The sequence below is a fragment of the Rhinoderma darwinii genome, chromosome 1 (assembly GCF_050947455.1).
Source record: "Rhinoderma darwinii isolate aRhiDar2 chromosome 1, aRhiDar2.hap1, whole genome shotgun sequence".
Lineage (NCBI taxonomy): Eukaryota > Metazoa > Chordata > Amphibia > Anura > Rhinodermatidae > Rhinoderma > Rhinoderma darwinii.
Window position 1 is genome coordinate 655,275,240 of NC_134687.1, and position 26,002 is coordinate 655,301,241.

General features: G+C 47.7%; 2 protein-coding genes and 1 long non-coding RNA gene across 3 annotated transcripts in view; 1 reads left to right on the forward strand and 2 right to left on the reverse strand.

Moving 5' to 3' along the window:
* The window catches only part of LOC142665157 (oocyte zinc finger protein XlCOF7.1-like), a 38,679-nt gene extending 25,431 nt beyond the window's left edge, over nt 1-13,248 (reverse strand). Inside the window, exon 1 of the mRNA XM_075844728.1 lies at nt 12,954-13,248. The gene's annotated coding sequence lies outside the window, so the exon portion shown is untranslated. The remainder of the gene's footprint in view (nt 1-12,953) is intronic.
* LOC142663916 (uncharacterized) overlaps nt 1-26,002 on the reverse strand; it is a 201,765-nt gene that overhangs the window by 29,524 nt on the left and 146,239 nt on the right. The window lies entirely within an intron of this gene.
* The window catches only part of LOC142664260 (uncharacterized), a 55,496-nt gene continuing 43,133 nt past the window's right edge, over nt 13,640-26,002 (forward strand). The window contains exon 1 of the long non-coding RNA XR_012851245.1: nt 13,640-13,745. This is a non-coding gene — a long non-coding RNA (uncharacterized LOC142664260). The remainder of the gene's footprint in view (nt 13,746-26,002) is intronic.

A 26,002-nucleotide genomic window follows, 5' to 3' on the forward strand; every position in this document is an offset into this window, starting at 1 on the left:
ATTAAATATAAAATAAAACCTTTTCCCAATTTGTCTTTAACCCCTTCAGGACCATTTTTTAAAATCTGACATATTTCACTTTATGTGGTAATAACTCCGGAATGCTTTTACCTATCAAAGCGATTCTGAAATTGTTTTCTCGTGAGACATTGGACTTTATGATAGTGGAAAAATTTGGTCGCTAAATTCAATTTTTATCAGTGAAAAACTCCAAAATTTGGTGAAAAATTGCAAACATTAGCATTTTTCTAAATGTAAATGTATCTGCTTGTAAGACAGGCAGTTATACCACACAAAATTGTTGCTAATTAACATCACCCATATGTCTACTTTAGATTGCCATAGTTTTTTGAACGTCCTTTTATTTTTCTATGACGTCACAAGGTTTAGAACTTTAGCAGCAATTTCTCACATTTCCAAGAAAATTTCAAAAGGCTATTTTTACAGGGGCCAGTTCAGTTGTGAAGCGGCTTTTAGGGCCTTATATATTAGAAACGGCCAAAAAGTCACCCCATTTTAAAATCTTCACCCCTCAAAGTATTCAAAACAGCATTTAGAAAGTTTCTTAACCCTTTAAACGTTTCACAGGAATTAAATCAACGTAGAGGTGAAATTTTCAAATTTCATTTTATTTTTGCAGAAATTCATTTTTAATCTTTTTTTTCCTGTAACACAGAAGTTTTTACCAGAGAAATGCAACTCAATATTTATTGGCCAGATTTTGCAGTTTTTAGAAATATCCCACATGTGGCCCTAGTGTGGTAATGGACTGAAGCACAGGCCTCAGCAGCAAAGGAGCACATAGTGGATTTTGGGCCTCCTTTTTATTAGAAAAGATTTTAGGCACCATGTCAGGTTTGTAGGGCTCTTTCGGTGCCAAAACAGTGGAAATCCACCAAAAGTGACCCCATTTGGGAAACTACACACCTTGAGGAAATTATCTAGAGGTGTAGTGAGCATTTTGACCCCGCAGGTTTTTTGCAGAAATTATTGGAAGTAGGCCGTGAAAATTAAAGTCTACATTCTTTCAAAGAAAATGTAAGTTTAGCAAATTTTTTCTAATTTCCACAAGGACTAAAGGAGAAAAAGCACTGCAACATTTGTAAAGCAATTTCTCCCGAGTAAAACATTACCCCACATGTGGTAATAAATGGCTGTTTGTACCCACGGCAGGGCTTAGAATGGAAAGAGCGCTATTTGGCTTTTGGAGCTCAAATTTAGCAGGAATGGTTTGCGGAGGCCATGTCGCATTTGCAAAGCCCCTAAGTGACCAAAACAGTGAAAACGCCAAAAAAAGTGACTCCATTGAGAAAACTACACCCCTTGAGGAATCCATCTAGGGGTGTAGTGAGCATTTTGACCCCACAGGTGTTTCATAGATTTTATTAGAATTGGGCAGTGAAAATAAAAAAAATCCTTTTTCTTCAATAAGACGTAGCTTTAGCTCCAAATTTTTACGTTTCTCAACAAATAAAGGAAAAAAAGAACCCCAACATTTGTAAAGCAACTTCTCTGGAGTGCGGCAATACCCCACACGTGGTCATAAACTGCTGTTTGGGCATACGGCAGGGCTCAGAAGGGAAGGTGCGCCATTTGCTTTTGGTGTACAGATTTTGCTGCATTTGGTGTCTGGTAGCTATGTTGCATTTGCAAAGTCCATGTGGAACCAAAACAGTGGTTCCCCCTCAGAAGTGACCCCATTTTGGAAACAACACCCTCAAGGTATTCTCCTAGCGGTGTAGTGAGCATGTTAACCCCACAGGTGTTTTGCAGAAATTAGTGTGCACTCGATGTTGCAGAGTGAAAATGGGATTTTTTTCCATAGATATGCCAATATGTGGTGCCCAGCTTGTGCCACCATAACAAGACAGCTCTCTAATTATTATGCGGTGTTTCCTGGTTTTAGAAACACCCTACGTGTGGCCCTAAGCTTTTGCCTGGACATTCGACAGGGCTCAGGAGTGAAAGAGTACCATGTAAAATTGAGGCCTAATTTGGCGACATATAAAGTATTGGTTCACAATTGCAGAGGCTTTGATGTGAAATAAAAGAAACCCCTGAGAAGTGACCCCATTTTGGAAACTTCACCCCTCAAGGCATTTATTAAGGGGTGTAGTGAGAATTTTCACCCCACGTGTCTTTTCCATAAATGATTGCGCTGCCGAAGGTACAAATTAAAATTTTTCCCTAGATATGCCAATTCATTGTCAAATATGTCATGCTCAGCTTATGCCACTGGGGACACACACCTCAAAAATTGTTAAAAGGGTTCTCCCGGGTATGGCGATGCCATATATGTGGACGTAAACTGCTGTTTGGGCACACTGTAGGGCTCAGATGGGTGGAATTTGCTTGGTAATAGTTTTGTTTGGAGTATCACTGGTGTTTCCGTTTATAATGTGGGGGTACATGTGAGCTCGGCAGAGTACATCAGGGGCATAGTTAGGTGGTATAATAATGGGTAAAAAAAAGAATAAAATGATCCATAGATGTGTGTTACGCTGTGATCGATCCTTTCTGCACAGGCCGGTGTCGCACTGATAAATGTCCTTCCTTATCCTTTTGGTCCACACTCTGCACCTTTGCAGCATGGGGAATTGTGCCGGGAAAGTGTTGTCCTGGTATAATACAGGCACCCTCCCTAATTTTAGTGCCTTGATACATCGCCTTTTGAAACAGAAGAAATGTTCCCCTCAGGCCGGCAAAACTGGATATTTTTCTTTCCTGACTTATTGGAGCCTTAACTTATTTAATTTTTTCATAGACGTAGTGGTATGAGCTGTAGATTTTATTGGTACCATATTGGGGTACATGCAACTTTTTGATCACTTGTTATCCTTTTTTTGGGAGGCAAGGTGACAAAAAAACAGCAATTCTGCCATCGTTTTTTAGTTATTTTTTTTAATATACAACGTTCACCATGCGTTATAAATTACATGTTACATTTTATTCTGCGGGTCAGTACGATTCCAGCGATACCTAATTTATAGAACTTTTTGCACAATAAAATTACTTTTGGAAAGAGAATGAATTTTTTCTGTCGCCAAGTTGTGAGAGCCATAACTTTTCAATTTTTTTGTCGATGGAGCTGTGTGAGGGTTTGTTTTTTGCGAGACGAGGTATAGATACCATTTTTGGATACATGCGACTTTTTGATCACTTTTTATTTCAATTTTTGGAAGACAGTGACCAAAAAAAACAGTAATTATGGCAGTGTTTTTGAGGGTTGTTTTTTTACGGCGTTCACTGCGCTGGATAAATAACATAATATTTTTATAGTTTAGGTCGTTACGGTCGCAGCGATACCAAATATGTATGGCTTTATTATTTTTTTCAATAATAAATGACTTGATAAGGGAAAAAGGGCGATTGTGTTTTATTTTATTACTTGAAACTTTTATTGTATGTTTTACAACTTTTATTTTTACTTTTTTTACACTTTTCTTTAGTCCCACTAGGGGACTTGAAGGTCCAACTGTTTGTTTGATGTTCTAATACATTGCACTACCTATGTAGTGAAATGTATTGGAACTGTCAGTTGTTCACTGACAGCAAGCCGATCAGGCTCCGCCTCTGGGCGGTGCCTAATCAGCTTACGTAATGGCAGACAGGAGTCCATTGTTAGGGCTCCTGTTGCCATAGTAGCAGTCGCCAGCCTTGCCATCGCGTGGCAAGGCTGCCGATTTGCTACAAACCTCTAGGATGCAGCGATCACAATGGATCGCTGCATCGAAGGGGTTAATGCCAGGAATCGGAGCTAGCTCCGGTTCCTGGCGATAGATCGGGGTGTTCGCTGTAACATAGAGCGGACACCCACTGCTGATGACGCTGGCTCAGCTTCTGAGCCGGAAGCTGAGCCGGCGCCATCTTGCCGATGGTACCGGAAGCCTCCTGGGCCCGCCGACGACGGGGCATAGGAGGATTCCATTACTGGCAGACCGGGAAGTAAGTATTAGCCCTCCGATCGCCTTTGCAGCCACCGGCAACCCAGCGATCACGTTTCTTGGGTGCCAGTGGCTATAAACTCCTCACATGCTGCGATCTCTATTGAACGCAGCATGTGAGGGGTTAATCGGCCGGATCGGATGCTAGCTCCGGTCCTGGCCGATACCTCAGTGTGACAGCTGTAACATACAGCTGTCACCCGGCGGTGATGTCGCTGGCTCGGCTCCTGAGCCAGCTTCATCTCCGTCACGTACAGTTACGTGAAAAGGCGGTAAGACACCAGTTTTAATCACGTAACTGTACGTGATTGGGCGGGAAGGGGTTAAAGGAACGTAAAGAACACAAAAATAAATATAACTGGTATCACCGCATCCATAAACATAATGATTATAATAAAAGGTTATTTACCCGAACGGTGAACGATGCAAGAAAAAACAAAAACAAAACACTAGAAGCGCAAAAAAAAAAAAAGTCTTAAAAAGTGATCAAAAAATTCCAACTCGTCCTACAAAAAATAAGCCCTCACTCCGCTCCATCCACGGAAAAATAAAAAAGTTCTGGCTCTGTATACATATTTGCCAACATTTTTTTCCCCAGGGACACTTAGGGTGTGGCTTCTTTGGTGGGTGTGGCTTATGGGCATGACTTATCTGGTGGATGTGGGTTATGGGGCGTGGCTTCCCAGAATTTCTCCATATTAATAAACAGACAAAATATTCTGCACTAGTTTGGCTGACAACCATTATGGTGGCCGGTATCTCTCTCTGGGTATGTGGTTGTTTAGAGGCAGGTGATGTCTCACTTTATCACTATATGTGCTGACCACTACTGGCAGCGTAAAAACCAGCGTAGATAGTGCCACACTGAGTGCCACACTGAGTGCCCCTTGTAAATAGCGCCACTCACTGTTTCCTGTAGATAGCGCCACAACCCCCTGTAGATATTACCACACACAACCCCCTGTACATAGTGCCACACACAACTCCCTGTACATAGTGCCACACACAACCCCCTGTCCATGGTGCCACACACCCCCCACTGTAGATAGTGCCGAACACATACACACACCCCTGTAGATAATGCCAAACTCACACCCTGTAGATAGTGCCACACCCCCCCTGTAGATAGACAGCCCTCCGTAGATAGTGCCACACACACCCCTGTAGATAGCGCCGCACACCCCACTGTAGATAATGCCACACACCGCCTTTTAGACAGGCCACGCACACACCCTCCTGTAGATAGCGCCGAACACCCCACTGTAGATACACACACACACCCCTCTGTAGATAGTGCCACACACTCCCCTGTAAATAGTGCCACACACACCCCCTGTAAATGGTGCCAAGCATACAGACCTCCATAGTGTCGCACACCCCACTGTAGATGGTGCCACACACTCCCCCTGAAGATAGTGCCAAACACACATACACACCCTATAGATAGCGCCGAACACCCCACTGTAGATAACGCCACACCACCCCCTTTAGATAGCGCCACACACAAAATCCCCTGTAGATAGTGCCACAAATTCCTATAGATAATACCACACACCCCTGCAGAGTGCCACACACACCCCTGTAGTTAGCGCCACACAAAACCCCCGTAGATAGTGCCGCACACACAACCACCTGTGCCACGCAAACACCCCTGTAGATAGCGACACACATTGCCCTGCAGATAGCGACACACACCGCACTGTAGATAATGCCACACACACATCCTTTAGATAGAGCCATCAAATAGAAGATAGCAAAAACTCACACAATTTAAAACCGTTTTTTTTATCCCTTGCAGATTCGTTCCAGATGACCAGCTGACTAGGGGGAAGGGGTTAACTGGACACATGTGGTATAAATTAGTCAGCAGACCTCATTTTGAGCTTGCTCTTTCTGAGCTTGGTGGTTTATGTGGCTTGTGATCTAAGTGGAGTTCGAAAAGAGGAGTTCGAAAAGAGGAGTTGAAGCCCCAGTAAGTACTCTTCTTTTCTTTTACTTTGACAATTTTTCACTGTTTTGTTGTAATTTGGATAATGGATAGCAAGAGTGGAGCTTTTCTTCAGTGCACAGTTTGTCATATGTATACACGACTGGAGCCGGAGTTCCAGGGTGAATACCTCTGTGGCAGATGTGAGCATGTTGGTTACGGGGAAGCTCGCATTAGAGATCTGGAGGAGCAGAATGCAACACTGAGGGCGATAGACAATCTTGAGCTGAGCTTGCTGCTCACGGAGCATGCAGTTAGTGGGTTAGAACTGGAGGGTGAAGACATGGGTGAGCAGGATCAGGTAAGTAACTGGGTTAATGTAGTTAGGGGCAGTAGAAAGGGGTCAAAGAAAAGGAAGGCCAATCCGGTTTCTGACATTCCAAGCAAAATTGCCAAGTTGGGTGATGATGCGAGGGTGTCAGTCTCAGAAATGGCAGCCCTAGTGGATACTGATCTCCCTAACAGCCGGGAGAACAGCCCAGCTAGTAGTCGGCGGGATGGTAATGCAGGTAAGGCAAGACAAATGATAGTTGTAGGGGATTCTATAAATCAGGAAGACGGATAGAATAATTTGTCGCCAAGACCGTCTCAACCGAATGGTTTGTTGTCTCCCTGGTGCCAGGGTTCGGCATGTGGTGGAACGGGTGGACAAATTGCTGGGAGGGGCTGGTGATGATCCAGCTGTTGTGGTCCATGTCGGTACCAACGACAGAATAAATGGTAGATGGAGGAGCCTTAAGAATAATTTTAAAGAACTAGGCTACAAGCTGAAGGGAAGGACCTCCAAAGTAGTATTCTCAGGAATACTGCCTGTGCCATGCGCATCACAGGAAAGACAGCGGGAGCTCAGGGAGTTAAATGCATGGCTTAAGTCTTGGTGTAGAGGAGAAGGCTTTGGGTTCCTAAAGCACTGGGCTGACTTTTCATTGGGGTACTAACTGTATTCTGAAGATGATTTGCACCTAAATGGAAGGGGGTCCGTTGTTCTGGGGGAGAGAATTCTAGCTGGGGTGGCAGAGTATTTAAAGAGGCTCTGTCACCAGATTTTGCAGCCCCTATCTGCTATTGCAGCAGATCGGCGCTGCAATGTAGATTACAGTAACGTTTTTATTTTTTAAAAACGAGAATTTTTGGCCAAGTTATGACCATTTTCGTATTTATGCAAATGAGGCTTGCAAAAGTACAACTGGGCGTGTTGAAAAGTAAAAGTACAACTGGGCGTGTATTATGTGTGTACATCGGGGCGTGTTTACTAATTTTACTAGCTGGGCGTTCTGATGAGAAGTATCATCCACTTCTCTTCACAACGCCCAGCTTCTGGCAGTGCAGATCTGTGACGTCACTCACAGGTCCTGCATCGTGTCGGCACCAGAGGCTACAGTTGATTCTGCATCAGCGTTTGCAGGTAAGTAGCTACATCGACTTACCTGCAAACGCCGATGCTGCTGCAGAATCATCTGTATCCTCTGGTGCCGATGTGTCCTCGCTCGTCCGACACGATGCAGGACCTGTGAGTGACGACACAGCGTGATCTCTGGAGAACACGGCTGTGTCTGCACTGCCAGAAGCTGGGCGTTGTGAAGAGAAGTGGATGATACTTCTCATCAGAACGCCCAGCTAGTAAAAGAAGTAAAAACGCCCCGATGTACGCACCTAATACACGCCCACTTGGACTTTTACTGTAAACACACCCACTTGTACTTTTGCAAGCCTCATTTGCATAAATACGAAAATGGTCATAACTTGGCCAAAAATGCTCGTTTTTTAAAAATAAAAACGTTACTGTAATCTACATTGCAGCGCCGATCTGCTGCAATAGCAGATAGGGGTTGCAAAATCTGGTGACAGAGCCTCTTTAAACTAGGACTGAGGAGGGAGGCCAATGTAGAAAATAAAGGGGTAGTTAGGTTAGAGAGGGGTCAGACTATATTGGTGGGGGGAGAAACAGACGGTGAGGAGAGGACTAGACAACAAGATAAGGAGATCCTTTCGTTACAAAACAGCAGTGAAAATAAAAAAGGCCTAAATGTCAAATAATCACATTTCTGATAGTGAAAGTGAAACATTTAAAGGCAAGTTAAAGTGTATGTTCACAAATGCCAGAAGTCTAGCAAGCAAAATGGGGGAGCTGGAGGCCTTAATACTGGAAGAAAATATAGATATAGTTGGTGTTGCTGAAACATGGCTGGACTCTTCACATGACTGGGCTGTAAATCTACAGGGTTTTACACTTTTTCGGAAAGACAGGACAAATAGGAAAGGTGGTGGTGTATGTCTGTATGTGAGAAGCGATATGAAGGCGAGTCTGAAAGAGACAATAGTGGGTGAATACTGTGAGGAGGTTGAAACCTTGTGGGTGGAACTAGAAAGGGAGGTAAACACTGAAAAAATTACTTTTGGTGTAATCTATAGACCCCCAATATAACTGAGGAGATGGAAGGTCAGCTATATAAACAGATGGAGCGGGCTGCACAGGCGGGCACTGTAGTGATAATGGGAGATTTTAATTACCGGGATATTAATTGGTGTCATGGTTCGGCTTCAACTGCAAAGGGGAGACATTTCCTCAACCTGTTGCAGGAAAATTTTATGGGCCAGTTTGTGGAAGACCCGACTAGAGGTGAAGCTCTGTTGGATCTGGTCATTTCTAATAATGCAGAGCTTGTTGGGAATGTCAATGTTCGTGAAAACCTCGGTAACAGTGATCACAATATAGTTATATTTTACCTATACTGTAAAAAACAAACGCAGGCTGGGAGGGCAAAAACATTTAATTTTAGGAAAGCCAATTTCCCCAGGATGAGGACTGAAATTCAAGATATAGACTGGGAAGAACTAATGTCAAATAATGGAACAAATGATAAATGGGAGATTTTCAAATCTACTTTGGGTAATTATAGTGCAAAATGTATTCCTACAGGTAACAAGTATAAACGACTCAAATTAAACCCCACATGGCTTACACCTTCTGTGAAAGGGGCAATACATGACAAAAAAAAGGGCATTTAAAAAATACAAATCTGAGGGTACAGAAAAATACAAAATGAAAGGCAGGTGGCCAAGGATAGTAAAACAAATCCCAAAAAATTCTTCAAGCATATAAATGCAAAAAAGCCAAGGTCTGAACATGTAGGACCCCTAGATAATGGTAATGGGGAGTTGATCACAGGGGATCAAGAGAAGGCAGAGTTACTAAATGGGTTCTTTAGCTCTGTATATACAACAGAAGAAAGAGCAGCTGATGTAGCCGGTGCCAGTGCTGTTAATATATCAGTTGATATACTGAATTGGATGAATGTAGAGATGGTCCAAGCTAAATTAAATAAAATAAATGTGCACATGGCTCCGGGACCAGATGGGTTACACCCTAGAATTCTTAAAGAGCTTAGGCCTCATGCACACGACCGTAGCCGTGTGCACGGCCGTGATTTTCGGGTCGGCCGGCTGCGGACTGTCAGCGGACTGTCAGCCGCAGGCCGCCCGCACATGCACATGGCCGCGGCCATTGTTTTCAATGAGCCCGGACCGCAGAACCGGGCCGTAATAAGACATGCCCGTTCTTTCTGCGGTCCGGGCTCCCGGGCCGTGCACGGACCGCAAAAACTACGGTCGTGTGCACGGCCCCATAGAAAAGAATGGGGCCGCAATTCTCCCGTGGATTTTCGGGGGAATTGCGGCCGCAAAAACACGGTCGTGTGCATGAGGCCTTAGTTCAGTTATTTCTGTCCTCCTCGTCATAATATTCATAGAGTCTCTCATGAGTGGTATAGTGCCAAGGGACTGGCGCAGCGCAAATGTGGTGCCGATTTTCAATAAGGGCTCTAGGTCTTCGCCGGGTAATTATAGACCAGTAAGCTTAACATCCATCGTGGGGAAAATGTTTGAGGGGCTATTGAGGGACTATATACAGGATTATGTGACAATAAATAGCATTATAAGTGACAGCCAGCACGGTTTTACTAAGGACAGAAGTTGTCAAACTAACCTAATCTGTTTTTATGAAGAGGTGAGCAGAAGTCTAGACAGAGGGGCCGCTGTGGATTTAGTGTTTTTGGACTTTGCAAAGGCATTTGACTCGGTCCCTCATAGACGTCTAATGGGTAAATTAAGGACTATAGGTTTAGAAAATATAGTTTGTAATTGGATTGAGAATTGGCTCAAGGACCGTATCCAGAGGGTTGTGGTCAATGATTCCTTCTCTGAATGGTCACCGGTTATAAGTGGTGTACCCCAGGGTTCAGTGCTGGGACCACTATTATTCAACTTATTTATTAATGATATAGAGGAAGGGATTAATAGCACTATTTCTATTTTTGCAGATGACACCAAGCTATGTAATATAGTTCAGACTATGGAAGATGTTCATGAATTACAGGCGGATTTAAACAAACTAAGTGTTTGGGCGTCCACTTGGCAGATGAAGTTTAATGTAGATAAATGTAAAGTTATGCATCTTGGTACCAACAACCTGCATGCATCATATGTCCTAGGGGGAGCTACACTGGGGAGTCACTTGTTGAGAAGGATCTGGGTGTACTTGTAGATCATAAACTCAATAACAGCATGCAGTGTCAATCAGCTGCTTCAAAGGCCAGCAGGATATTGTCGTGTATTAAAAGAGGCATGGACTCGCGGGACAGGGATGTAATAATGCCACTTTACAAAGCATTAGTGAGGCCTCATCTAGAATATGCAGTTCAGTTCTGGGCTCCAGTTCATAGAAAGGATGCCCTGGAGTTGGAAAAAATACAAAGAAGAGCAACGAAGCTAATTAGGGGCATGGAGAATCTAAGTTATGAGGAAAGATTAAAAGAATTAAACCTATTTAGCCTTGAAAAACGACGACTAAGGGGGGACATGATTAACTTATATAAATATATGAATGGCGCATACAAAAAATATGGTGAAATCCTGTTCCATGTAAAACCCCCTCAAAAAACAAGGGGGCACTCCCTCCGTCTGGAGAAAAAAAGGTTCAACCTGCAGAGGCGACAAGGCTTCTTTACTGTGAGAACTGTGAATCTATGGAATAGCCTACCGCAGGAGCTGTCACAGCAGGGACAGTAGATGGCTTTAAAAAAGGGTTAGATAATTTCCTAGAACAAAAAAATATTAGCTCCTATGTGTAGAAATTTTTCCTTCCCTTTTCCCATCCCTTGGTTGAACTTGATGGACATGTGTCTTTTTTCAACCGTACAAACTATGTAACTATGTAAAACAGCCCCCTGTAGATAGTGCCACACACTCCCCCTGTAGATAGTGCCACACACTCCCCCTGTAGATAGTGCCACACACTGCTCCCTGTAGATATTACCACACACTCCCCCTGTAGATAGTGCCACACACTCCCCCTGTAGATTGTGGCACAAACACTACTCCCTGTAGATAACGCCACACCACCCCCTTTAGAGAGCGCCACACCCCCCCTGCAGAGCGCCACACACACAACCCCCTGTAGATAGTGCCATACATACTCCACTGTACGTAGCGCCACACACAGCCCTCCTGTAGATAGTGCCACACACTGCCCCCTGTAGATAGTGACACACACTGCCCCCTGTAGATAGTGACACACACTGCCCCCTGTAGATAGTGACACACACTGCCCCCTGTAGATAGTGACACACACTGCCCCCTGTAGATAGTGACACACACAGCCCCCCTGTAGATAGTGACACACACAGCCCTCCTGTAGATAGTGACACACACTGCCCCCTGTAGATAGTGACACACTGCCCCCTGTAGATAGTGACACACTGCCCCCTGTAGATAGTGACACACACAGCCCCCTGTAGATGGTGACACACACAGCCCTCCCTATAAGAGTAGAATGCCCAGCCAGCGTGATGCCGACGCTCTGGCCGGGGATTCCACCCCAGAAGGAGTGAATGGCAGAGCAGGGAGCGGATAGTTTCCTGCTCCACCATAGTATTTAACTGTATCAGTGTCCTGAGGATGCAGATACAATTGTATATGGCCGGGACACGTCCAGTACAGTAATTTGCCGGGACTGTCTCTGTAAATCCAGGACTGTTGGCAACTATGAGAATCTGGCAACAGAAAAAAAAAAAGAAAATGAAACCAAAATGTTATTTTGTAAATGTCGCACATCATGAAAAACTCTAGAAATTTGTTATCACGGTAACCGCACGGTCCTGGGGAATAATGTTACGTGGACGTTTTTACAACACAGTGATCGCCGTAAAAATAAGACCGAAAAACTTTGGAGGAATCTCAGATTTTCCCCATTTCCCTCACATAGAAGTTTTGCAGTTGCAGTGACATTATGTGATACTTTATACGACGCCCTGAAAATCTACAACTCGTCCCGCAGAATCTAATCCTCGCACCGCGGCACCGACAGAAAACACAGAAGTTATAGATCCGAGAAGACGGAGAGGGAAAAACGGAAACAGAACCTGGCCTGGTGGTTAAGGGGTTAACCTGCGGTGCGGATTATAAACACGCAGGATATCGGATTTATAACGCGGATTCGCTGCGCATTTGTTGCAGAATTTCCCCATTAAGTTCAATGAGAAAGTCAAGTTCCGCAACAAACGCCATTGTTCCCAGAATCCTCTGCGGCTCCACCGCGTGTTCACAGCAACGCTGCAGGTTACACATGTATAGAAAGAAGGCGTCATGTGACCCCTGCAGCCAATCACAGGCCGGAGAGGTCACGTCATTATAGGGGTCCCCTGGACACGGCCGGAAGAGCAGGGACGTGTTGCTATGGTAACGCTGGGAGAGGTGAGGATCGGCCTTGTTGTATTTCTGGAGTAGATATTCGGGAGGATTATACGTCCACCATTTGGGGTGAATATTCGGGGTGATTTCCTTGCGTGTTGTGGGTCGTATTCGCTACGTGTGAACATTGCCTTAAACCGCACGGTGAACGACATTAACAAGAAATGTATAAAAGTCAGTGAATAAGTTGTATGTCCCGAATATTATGTCATTACAAAACACGACTCGTCCCACAAAACATCCGACCACTACAAAGACCAGAAATAACCACTTACCCCAAAGAGGCCGGCACTGGAGGGGTTAAATCCCGGCTAGGAGTCCAGTGGGCGGGGTCATTCAATGATTGACAGCTCTCTGTATACACACTCATACAGAGGGGACTGATAACAGAGAGAACACCCGACCAGCGCTGCTCCCTACCTCATACACGGAAATAGCTGAAGGACCTGAGAAGACGTCACTACCACGTGACCAAGGAGGAGGGGCGGAGCTTATCAGAGGAGAGAGGAGGCGTGGTGGATAAAGGACATTTGATATTAAAAGCACGTGACCGCGGTATCAGGGGGAGGAGCTACAGGGGTTACAGATAACAGAGAGAACACCCGACCAGCGCTGCTCTCTTTCTAATACACCGAAATAGCGAAAGGACCTGAGATGACGTTACTACCACGTGACCAAGGAGGAGGGGCGGAGCTTATCAGAGGAGAGGGGGCGTGGTGTATGAAGGACCTTTGATATTAAAAGCACGTGACCGCGGTATCAGGGGGAGGAGCTGTTAAAATGTGACTAATAAGCGATGGACGGATGACCTGTGATGATGATCACGTGACATCAGGCGCAGATCTCTGAGGGAGTGGTACTCATGCGCTGTGGAAAGGGGATGATCACGTGACATGAGGGGCGTCCCTCCCCGGTCACATGGTGGTGACGTCATCACAGGTCCTTCAGCTGTTGTCGCGTATGAGGTAAAGCAGCACTTGTAGGGTGTACATGACTTCCGGTCACCGCTGTTTTCTTAGTGTTCTCTCTGTTATCAGTCAGGAGATTTCCCATGATGCAGTAGTAAGGTAAGGTTACATGAGGTCGTTTCTTTGCGGTTTTGGTGCGTTTTTGTCTGGCACAGTGCTGGTGATTATTATTATTTATTATTAGTGCTGTAAATATGAAATACAGGAGGTTTAACCCCTTGGTGACATCAGATCTATAGTATTATGTTGGACATACGGCGTCACACTAGAAGGAGCGGAGCCTGCGCCGTACACGACTTCTGACCGCCGCCAAGACCGCCAAGATCAGAGACAGCGCAATCCCGGACGTTTAACCCCTCAGATGCCGTGATTAATAGCGACCGCGGCATCTGATCAGTTAGAAATAGCCGCTTCCTCTGTCCTCCGAAGAAACTGCGCGATGCCGACCGGTTACCATAGTAATACATTGTAATATGTTTTTTAGTTGTTTTTTTTTTTCACTCACAAAACCCCTCACACGCGCAATCACCGGAAATATAAAACCCCCCACACCGAGCAATCACAGAAATATAAACCCCTCACACCGCGCAATCACCGGAAATATAAAACCCCTCACACCGCGCAATCACCAGAAATATAAAACCCCCCACACCGCGCAATCACCGGAAATATAAAACCTCTCACACCGGGCAATCACCGGAAATATAAACCCCCTCACACCGCGCAATCACCGGAAATATAAAACCCTCACACCGGGCAATCACCGGAAATATAAAACCCCCCACACCGCGCAATCACCGGAAATATAAACCCCCCCACACCACGCAATCACCGGAAATATAAAACCCCCCACACCACGCAATCACCGGAAATATAAACCCCCTCACACCGCGCAATCACCGGAAATATAAAACCCTCACACCGGGCAATCACCGGAAATATAAACCCCCCCTCACACTGCGCAATCACCGGAAATATAAACCCCTCACACCGCGCAATCACCGGGAATATAAACCCCCACACACCGCGCAATCACCGGAAATATAAAACCCTCACACCGGGCAATCACCGGAAATATAAACCCCTCACACCGCGCAATCACCGGAAATATAAACCCCTCACACCGCGCAATCACCGGAAATATAAACCCCTCACACCGCGCAATCACCGGAAATATAAAACCCCTCACACCGCGCAATCACCGGAAATATAAAACCCCTCACACCGCGCAATCACCGGAAATATAAACCCCCCTCACACCGCGCAATCACCGGAAATATAAAACCCCACACCGCGCAATCACCGGAAATATAAAGCCCCTCACACCGCGCAATCACCGGAAATATAAAACCCCTCACACCGCGCAATCACCGGAAATATAAAACCCCTCACACCACGCAATCACCAGAAATATAAACCCCTCACACCGCGCAATCACCGGAAATATAACCCCTCACACCGCGCAATCACCGGAAATATAAAAACCCCCCACACACCGCGCAATCACCGGAAATATAAACCCCCCCCCACACCGCGCAATCACCGGAAATATAAACCCCTCACACCGCGCAATCACCGGAAATATAAAGCCCCTCACACCGCGCAATCACCGGAAATATAAAACCCCTCACACCGCGCAATCACCGGAGATATAAAACCCCTCACACCGCGCAATCACCGGAAATATAAAACCTCTCACACCGCGCAATCACCGGAAATATAAACCCCTCACACCGCGCAATCACCGGAAATATAAAACCCCTCACACCGCGCAATCACCGGAAATATAAAACCCCTCACACCGCGCAATCACCGGAAATATAAAAACCCCCCACACACCGCGCAATCACCGGAAATATAAACCCCCCCCCACACCGCGCAATCACCGGAAATATAAACCCCTCACACCGCGCAATCACCGGAAATATAAACCCCTCACACCGCGCAATCACCGGAAATATAAAACCCCTCACACCGCGCAATCACCGGAAATATAAACCCCTCACACCGCGCAATCACCGGAAATATAAAACCCCTCACACCGCGCAATCACCGGAAATATAAAACCCCTCACACCGCGCAATCACCGGAAATATAAAACCCCTCACACCGCGCAATCACCGGAAATATAACCCCTCACACCGCGCAATCACCGGAAATATAAAAACCCCCCACACACCGCGCAATCACCGGAAATATAAACCCCCCCCCACACCGCGCAATCACCGGAAATATAAACCCCTCACACCGCGCAATCACCGGAAATATAAAGCCCCTCACACCGCGCAATCACCGGAAATATAAAACCCCTCACACCGCGCAATCACCGGAGATATAAAACCCCTCACACCGCGCAATCACCGGAAATATAAAACCTCTCACACCGCGCAATCACCGGAAATATAAACCCCTCACACCGCGCAATCACCGGAAATATAAAACCCCTCACACCGCGCAATCACCGGAAATATAAAACCCCTCACACCGCGCAATCACCGGAAATATAAAAACCCCCCACACACCGCGCAATCACCGGAAATATAAACCCCCCCCCACACCGCGCAATCACCGGAAATATAAACCCCTCACACCGCGCAATCACCGGAAATATAAACCCCTCACACCGCGCAATCACCGGAAATATAAAACCCCTCACACCGCGCAATCACCGGAAATATAAACCCCTCACACCGCGCAATCACCGGAAATATAAAACCCCTCACACCGCGCAATCACCGGAAATATAAAACCCCTCACACCGCGCAATCACCGGAAATATAAAACCCCTCACACCGCGCAATCACCGGAAATATAAAACCCCTCACACTGCGCAATCACCGGAAATATAAACCCCCCCACACCGCGCAATCACCGGAAATATAAACCCCTCACACCGCGCAATCACCGGAAATATAAAACCCCTCACACCGCGCAATCACCGGAAATATAAACCCCTCACACCGCGCAATCATCGGAAATATAAAACCCCCCACACCGCGCAATCACCGGAAATATAAACCCCTCACACCGCGCAATCACCGGAAATATAAACCCCTCACACCGCGCAATCACCGGAAATATAAACCCCTCCACACCGCGCAATCACCGGAAATATAACCCCCACACCGCGCAATCACCGGAAATATAAAACCCCCCCACACCGCGCAATCACCGGAAATATAAAACCCCCCCACACCGCGCAATCACCGGAAATATAAACCCCCCACACCGCGCAATCACCGGAAATATAAAACCCCTCACACCGCGCAATCACCGGAAATATAAAACCCCTCACACCGTGCAATCACCGGAAATATAACCCCCACACCGCGCAATCACCGGAAATATAAAACCCCCCCACACCGCGCAATCACCGGAAATATAAAACCCCCCCACACCGCGCAATCACCGGAAATATAAACCCCCCACACCGCGCAATCACCGGAAATATAAAACCCCCTCACACCGCGCAATCACCGGAAATATAAAACCCCCCCACACCGCGCAATCACCGGAAATATAAACCCCCTCACACCGCGCAATCACCGGAAATATAAACCCCCTCACACCGCGCAATCACCGGAAATATAAAACCCCCTCACACCGCGCAATAACCGGAAATATAAAACCCCCTCACACCGCGCAATCACCGGAAATATAAAACCCCTCACACCGCGCAATCACCGGAAATATAAAACCCCCTCACACCGCGCAATAACCGGAAATATAAACCCCCCCACACCGCGCAATCACAGGAAATATAAAACCCCTCACACCGCGCAATCACCGGAAATATAAAACCCCTCACACGCGCAATCACCGCAAATATAAAACCCCCCACACCGCGCAATCACCGCAAATATAAAACCCCTCACACCGCGCAATCACCGGAAATATAAACCCCTCACACCGCGCAATCACCGGAAATATAAAACCCCTCACACCGCGCAATCACCGGAAATATAAAACCCCCCACACCGCGCAATCACCGGAAATATAAACCCCCTCACACCGCGCAATCACCGGAAATATAAACCCCCTCACACCGCGCAATCACCGGAAATATAAAACCCCTCACACCGCGCAATCACCGGAGATATATACCCCTCACACCGCACAATCGCCGGAAATATAAACCTCCTCACACCGCGCAATCACCGGAAATATATACCCCTCACACCGCGCAATGACCGGAAATATAAACCCCTCACACCGCGCAATCACCGGAAATATAAACCCCTCACACCGCGCAATCACCGGAAATATAAAACCCCTCACACCGCGCAATCACTGGAAATATAAAACCCCTCACACCGCGCAATCACCGGAAATATAAAACCCCTCACACCGCGCAATCACCGGAAATATAAACCCCTCACACCGCGCAATCACCGGAAATATAAAACCCCTCACACCGCGCAATCACCGGAAATATAAACCCCCTCACACCGCGCAATCACCGGAAATATAAAACCCCTCACACCGCGCAATCGCCGGAAATATAAACCTCCTCACACCGCGCAATCACCGGAAATATATACCCCTCACACCGCGCAATGACCGGAAATATAAACCCCTCACACCGCGCAATCACCGGAAATATAAACCCCTCACACCGCGCAATCACCGGAAATATAAAACCCCTCACACCGCGCAATCACTGGAAATATAAAACCCCTCACACCGCGCAATCACCGGAAATATAAAACCCCTCACACCGCGCAATCACCGGAAATATAAACCCCTCACACCGCGCAATCACCGGAAATATAAAACCCCTCACACCGCGCAATCACCGGAAATATAAACCCCCTCACACCGCGCAATCACCGGAAATATAAAACCCCTCACACCGCGCAATCACCGGAGATATATACCCCTCACACCGCACAATCACCGGAAATATAAACCTCCTCACACCGCACAATCACCGAAAATATAAACCCCTCACACCGCGCAATCACCGGAAATATAAACCCCTCACACCGCGCAATCACCGGAAATATAAACCCCCTCACACCGCGCAATCACCGGAAATATAAAACCCCTCACACCGCGCAATCACTGGAAATATAAACCCCTCACACCGCGCAATCACCGGAAATATAAAACCCCTCACACCGCGCAATCACAGGAAATATAAACCCCCCACACCGCGCAATCACCGGAAATATAAAACCCCTCACACCGCGCAATCACAGGAAATATAAACCCCCCACACCGCGCAATCACCGGAAATATAAACCTCCTCACACCGCGCAATCACCGGAAATATAAAACCTCTCACACCGCGCAATCACCGGAAATATAAACCCCTCACACCGCGCAATCACCGGAAATATAACCCCCCCCCCCCACACCGCGCAATCACCGGAAATATAAAACACCCCACACCGCGCAATCACTGGAAATATAAAACCCCTCACACCGCGCAATCACCGGAAATATAAAACCCCCTCACACCGCGCGATCACCGGAAATATAAACCCCCCACACCGCTCAATCACTGGAAATATAAAACCCCTCACAGCACGCAATCACCGGAAATATAAACCCCTCACACCGCGCAATCACCGGAAATATAAAACCCCTCACACCGCGCGATCACCGGAAATATAAAGCCCCGCACACCGCGCAATCACCGGAAAGATCGACCCCCCCCCCACACCGCGCAATCACTGGAAATATAAACCCCCCACACCGCGCAATCACCGGAAATATAAAACCCCTCACACCGCGCAATCACCGGAAATATAAAACCCCTCACACCGCGCGATCACCGGAAATATAAAGCCCCGCACACCGCGCAATCACCGGAAAGATCGACCCCCCCCCCCCACACCGCGCAATCACTGGAAATATAAAACCCCTCACACCGCGCAATGGGCGGAAATATAAAACCCCTCACACCGCGCAATCACCGGAAATATAAAACCCCTCACACCGCGCAATCACCGGAAATATAAACCCCTCACACCGCGCAGTCACCGGAAATATAAAACCCCTCACACCGCGCAATCACCGGAAATATAAAACCCCTCACACCGCGCAATCACCGGAAATATAAAACCCCTCACACCGCGCAATCACCGGAAATATAAACCCCCTCACACCGCGCAATCACGGGAAATATAAACCCCCTCACACCGCGCAATCACCGGAAATATAAAACCCCTCACACCGCGCAATCACGGGAAATATAAAACCCCTCACACCGCGCAATCATCGGAAATATAAAACCCCTCACACCGCGCAATCACCGGAAATATAAAACCCCTCACACCGCGCAATCACCGGAAATATAAAACCCCTCACACCGCGCAATCACCGGAAATATAAAGCCCCGCACACCGCGCAATCACCGGAAAGATCGACCCCCCCCCCCACACCGCGCAATCACTGGAAATATAAAACCCCCCCCACACCGCGCAATCACCGGAAATATAAAACCCCACACCGCGCAATCACCGGAAATATAAAGCCCCTCACACCGCGCAATCACCGGAAATATAAAGCCCCTCACACCGCGCAATCACCGGAAATATAAAACCCCCCACACCGCGCAATCACCGGAAATATAAAACCCCTCACACCGCGCAATCACCAGAAATATAAACCCCCCACACCGCGCAATCACCGGGAATATAAAACCCCTCACACCGCGCAATCACCGGAAATATAAAACCCCTCACACCGCGCAATCACCGGAAATATAAACCCCTCACACCGCGCAATCACCGGAAATATAAAACCCCTCACACCGCGCAATCACTGGAAATATAAACCCCCCACACCGCGCAATCACCGGAAATATAAAACCCCTCACACCGCGCAATCACCGGAAATATAAAGCCCCTCACACCGCGCAATCACCGGAAATATAAAGCCCCTCACACCGCGCAATCACCGGAAATATAAAACCTCCCACACTGCGCAATCACTGGAAATATAAAACCATCACCCCGCGCAATCACCGGAAATATAAAACCCCTCACACTGCGCAATCACCGGAAATATAAAACCCCTCACACCGCGCAATCACCGGAAATATAAAACCCCTCACACCGCGCAATCACCGGAAATATAAAACCCCTCACACCGCGCAATCACCGGAAATATAAACCCCCTCACACCGCGCAATCACCGGAAATATAAAACCCCTCACACCGCGCAATCACCGGAAATATAAAGCCCCTCACACCGCGCAATCACCGGAAATATAAAGCCCCTCACACCGCGCAATCACCGGAAATATAAAACCCCCCACACTGCGAAATCACTGGAAATATAAAACCATCACCCCGCGCAATCACCGGAAATATAAAACCCCTCACACTGCGCAATCACCGGAAATATAAAACCCCTCACACCGCGCAATCACCGGAAATATAAAACCCCTCACACCGCGCAATCACCGGAAATATAAAACCCCTCACACCGCGCAATCACCGGAAATATAAACCCCCCTCACACCGCGCAATCACCGGAAATATAAAACCCCTCACACCGCGCAATCACCGGAAATATAAACCCCTCACACCGCACAATCACCGGAAATATAAACCCCTCACACCGCGCAATCACCAGAAATATAAACCCCCCACACCGCTCAATCACTGGAAATATAAAACCCCTCACAGCACGCAATCACCGGAAATATAAACCCCTCACACCGCGCAATCACCGGAAATATAAAACCCCTCACACCGCGCGATCACCGGAAATATAAAGCCCCGCACACCGCGCAATCACCGGAAAGATCGACCCCCCCCCCCACACCGCACAATCACTGGAAATATAAACCCCCCACACCGCGCAATCACCGGAAATATAAAACCCCTCACACCGCGCAATCACCGGAAATATAAAACCCCTCACACCGCGCGATCACCGGAAATATAAAGCCCCGCACACCGCGCAATCACCGGAAAGATCGACCCCCCCCCACACCGCGCAATCACTGGAAATATAAAACCCCTCACACCGCGCAATGGGCGGAAATATAAAACCCCTCACACCGCGCAATCACCGGAAATATAAAACCCCTCACACCGCGCAATCACCGGAAATATAAACCCCTCACACCGCGCAGTCACCGGAAATATAAAACCCCTCACACCGCGCAATCACCGGAAATATAAAACCCCTCACACCGCGCAATCACCGGAAATATAAAACCCCTCACACCGCGCAATCACCGGAAATATAAACCCCCTCACACCGCGCAATCACGGGAAATATAAACCCCCTCACACCGCGCAATCACCGGAAATATAAAACCCCTCACACCGCGCAATCACGGGAAATATAAAACCCCTCACACCGCGCAATCACCGGAAATATAAAACCCCTCACACCGCGCAATCACCGGAAATATAAAACCCCTCACACCGCGCAATCACCGGAAATATAAACCCCCTCACACCGTGCAATCACGGGAAATATAAACCCCCTCACACCGCGCAATCACCGGAAATATAAAACCCCTCACACCGCGCAATCACGGGAAATATAAAACCCCTCACACCGCGCAATCACCGGAAATATAAAACCCTCACACCGGGCAATCACCGGAAATATAAACCCCTCACACCGCGCAATCACCGGAAATATAAAACCCCTCACACCGCGCAATCACCGGAAATATAAAACCGCGCAATCACCGGAAATATAAACCCCCTCACACCGCGCAATCACCGGAAATATAAAACCCTCACACCGGGCAATCACCGGAAATATAAAACCCCTCACACCGCGCAATCACCGGAAATATAAAACCCTCACACCGCGCAATCACCGGAAATATAAAACCCCTCACACCGCGCAATCACCGGAAATATAAAACCCCTCACACCGCGCAATCACCGGAAATATAAACCCCCCCCCACACCGCGCAATCACCGGAAATATAAAACCCCACACCGCGCAATCACCGGAAATATAAAGCCCCTCACACCGCGCAATCACCGGAAATATAAAGCCCCTCACACCGCGCAATCACCGGAAATATAAAACCCCTCACACCGCGCAATCACCGGAAATATAAAACCCCTCACACCGCTCAATCACTGGAAATATAAAACCCCTCACAGCACGCAATCACCGGAAATATAAACCCCTCACACCGCGCAATCACCGGAAATATAAAACCCCTCACACCGCGCGATCACCGGAAATATAAAGCCCCGCACACCGCGCAATCACCGGAAAGATCGACCCCCCCACACCGCGCAATCACTGGAAATATAAACCCCCCACACCGCGCAATCACCGGAAATATAAAACCCCTCACACCGTGCAATCACCGGAAATATAAAACCCCTCACACCGCGCGCTGGGCGGAAATATAAAACCCCTCACACCGCGCAATCACCGGAAATATAAAACCCCTCACACCGCGCAATCACCGGAAATATAAACCCCTCACACCGCGCAGTCACCGGAAATATAAAACCCCTCACACCGCGCAATCACCGGAAATATAAAACCCCTCACACCGCGCAATCACCGGAAATATAAAACCCCTCACACCGCGCAATCACCGGAAATATAAAACCCCTCACACCGCGCAATCACGGGAAATATAAACCCCCTCACACCGCGCAATCACCGGAAATATAAAACCCCCCACACCGCGCAATCACGGGAAATATAAAACCCCTCACACCGCGCAATCACCGGAAATATAAAACCCCTCACACCGCGCAATCACCGGAAATATAAAACCCCTCACACCGCGCAATCACCGGAAATATAAAACCCCTCACACCGCGCAATCACCGGAAATATAAACCCCCTCACACCGCGCAATCACGGGAAATATAAACCCCCTCACACCGCGCAATCACCGGAAATATAAAACCCCTCACACCGCGCAATCACGGGAAATATAAAACCCCTCACACCGCGCAATCACCGGAAATATAAAACCCTCACACCGGGCAATCACCGGAAATATAAACCCCTCACACCGCGCAATCACCGGAAATATAAAACCCCTCACACCGCGCAATCACCGGAAATATAAAACCGCGCAATCACCGGAAATATAAACCCCCTCACACCGCGCAATCACCGGAAATATAAAACCCTCACACCGGGCAATCACCGGAAATATAAAACCCCTCACACCGCGCAATCACCGGAAATATAAAACCCTCACACCGCGCAATCACCGGAAATATAAAACCCCTCACACCGCGCAATCACCGGAAATATAAAACCCCTCACACCGCGCAATCACCGGAAATATAAAACCCCCCCCACACCGCGCAATCACCGGAAATATAAAACCCCACACCGCGCAATCACCGGAAATATAAAGCCCCTCACACCGCGCAATCACCGGAAATATAAAGCCCCTCACACCGCGCAATCACCGGAAATATAAAACCCCCCACACTGCGCAATCACTGGAAATATAAAACCATCACCCCGCGCAATCACCGGAAATATAAAACCCCTCACACTGCGCAATCACCGGAAATATAAACCCCCTCACACCGCGCAATCACCGGAAATATAAAACCCCCCCACACCTCGCAATCACCGGAAATATAAAACCCCTCACACCGCGCAATCACCGGAAATATAAAACCCCTCACACCGCGCAATCACCGGAAATATAAAACCCCTCACACCGCGCAATCACCAGAAATATAAAACCCCTCACACCGCGCAATCACCGGAAATATAAAACCCCTCACACCGCGCAATCACCGGAAATATAAAACCCCCCCACACCTCGCAATCACCGGAAATATAAAACCCTCACACCGCGCAATCACCGGAAATATAAAACCCCTCACACCGCGCAATCACCGGAAATATAAAACCCCTCACACCGCGCAATCACCGGAAATATAAAACCCCTCACACTGCGCAATCACCGGAAATATAAAACCCCTCACACCACGCAGTCACCGGAAATATAAAACCCCCCACACTGCGCAATCACCGGAAATATAAACCCCCTCACACCGCGCAATCACCGGAAATATAAACCCCCCCACACCGCGCAATCACCGGAAATATAAACCCCTCACACCGCGCAATCACCGGAAATATAAAACCCCTCACACCGCCCAATCACCGGAAATATAAAACCCCTCACACCGCGCAATCACCGGAAATATAAAACCCCTCACACTGCGCAATCACCGGAAATATAAAACCCCTCACACAGCGCAATCACCGGAAATATAAAACCCGCACACCGCGCAATCACCGGAAATATAAAACCCCTCACACCGCGCAATCACCGGAAATATAAAACCCGCACACCGCGCAATCACCGGAAATATAAACCCCCCCCCCACACCGCGCAATCACCGGAAATATAAAAGCCCTCACACCGCGCAATCACCGGAAATATAAACCCCTCACACCACGCAATCACCGGAAATATAAACCCCTCACACCACGCAATCACCGGAAATATAAACCCCTCCACACCGCGCAATCACCGGAAATATAAACCCCCCCCACACCGCGCAATCACCGGAAATATAAAACCCCTCACACTGGAAATATAAAACCCCTCACACCGCGCAATCACCAGAAATATAAAACCCCTCACACCGCGCAATCACTGGAAATATAAACCCCTCACACCGCGCAATCACCAGAAATATAAAACCCCTCACACCGCGCAATCACTTGAAATATAACCCCCCCACACCGTGCAATCACCGGAAATATAAACCCCCCACACCGTGCAATCACCGGAAATATAAACCCCCCACACCGCGCAATCACCGGAAATATAAACCCCCTCACACCGCGCAATCACCGGAAATATAAAACCCCTCACACCGCGCAATCACCGGAAATTTAAACCCCCCACACCACGCAATCACTGTAAGTATAAACCCCCCACACCACGCAATCACTGGAAATATAAACCCCCCCACACCACGCAATCACTGGAAATATAAAACCCCTCACACCGCGCAATCACCGGAAATTTAAACCCCCCACACCACGCAATCACTGGAAATATAAACCCCCCACACCACGCAATCACTGGAAATATAAACCACCCACACCACGCAATCACCGGAAATATAAACCCCCCACACCATGCAATCACCGGAAATATAAAACCCCTCACACCGCGCAATCACCGGAAATTTAAACCCCCACACCACGCAATCACTGGAAATATAAACCCCCCACACCACGCAATCACCGTAAATATAAACCCCCCACACCACGCAATCACTGGAAATATAAACCCCTCACACCGCGCAATCACCGGAAATATAAACCCCTCACACCGCGCAATCACCGGAAATATAAAACCCCTCACACCGCGCAATCACCAGAAATATAAACCCCCTCACACCGCGCAATCA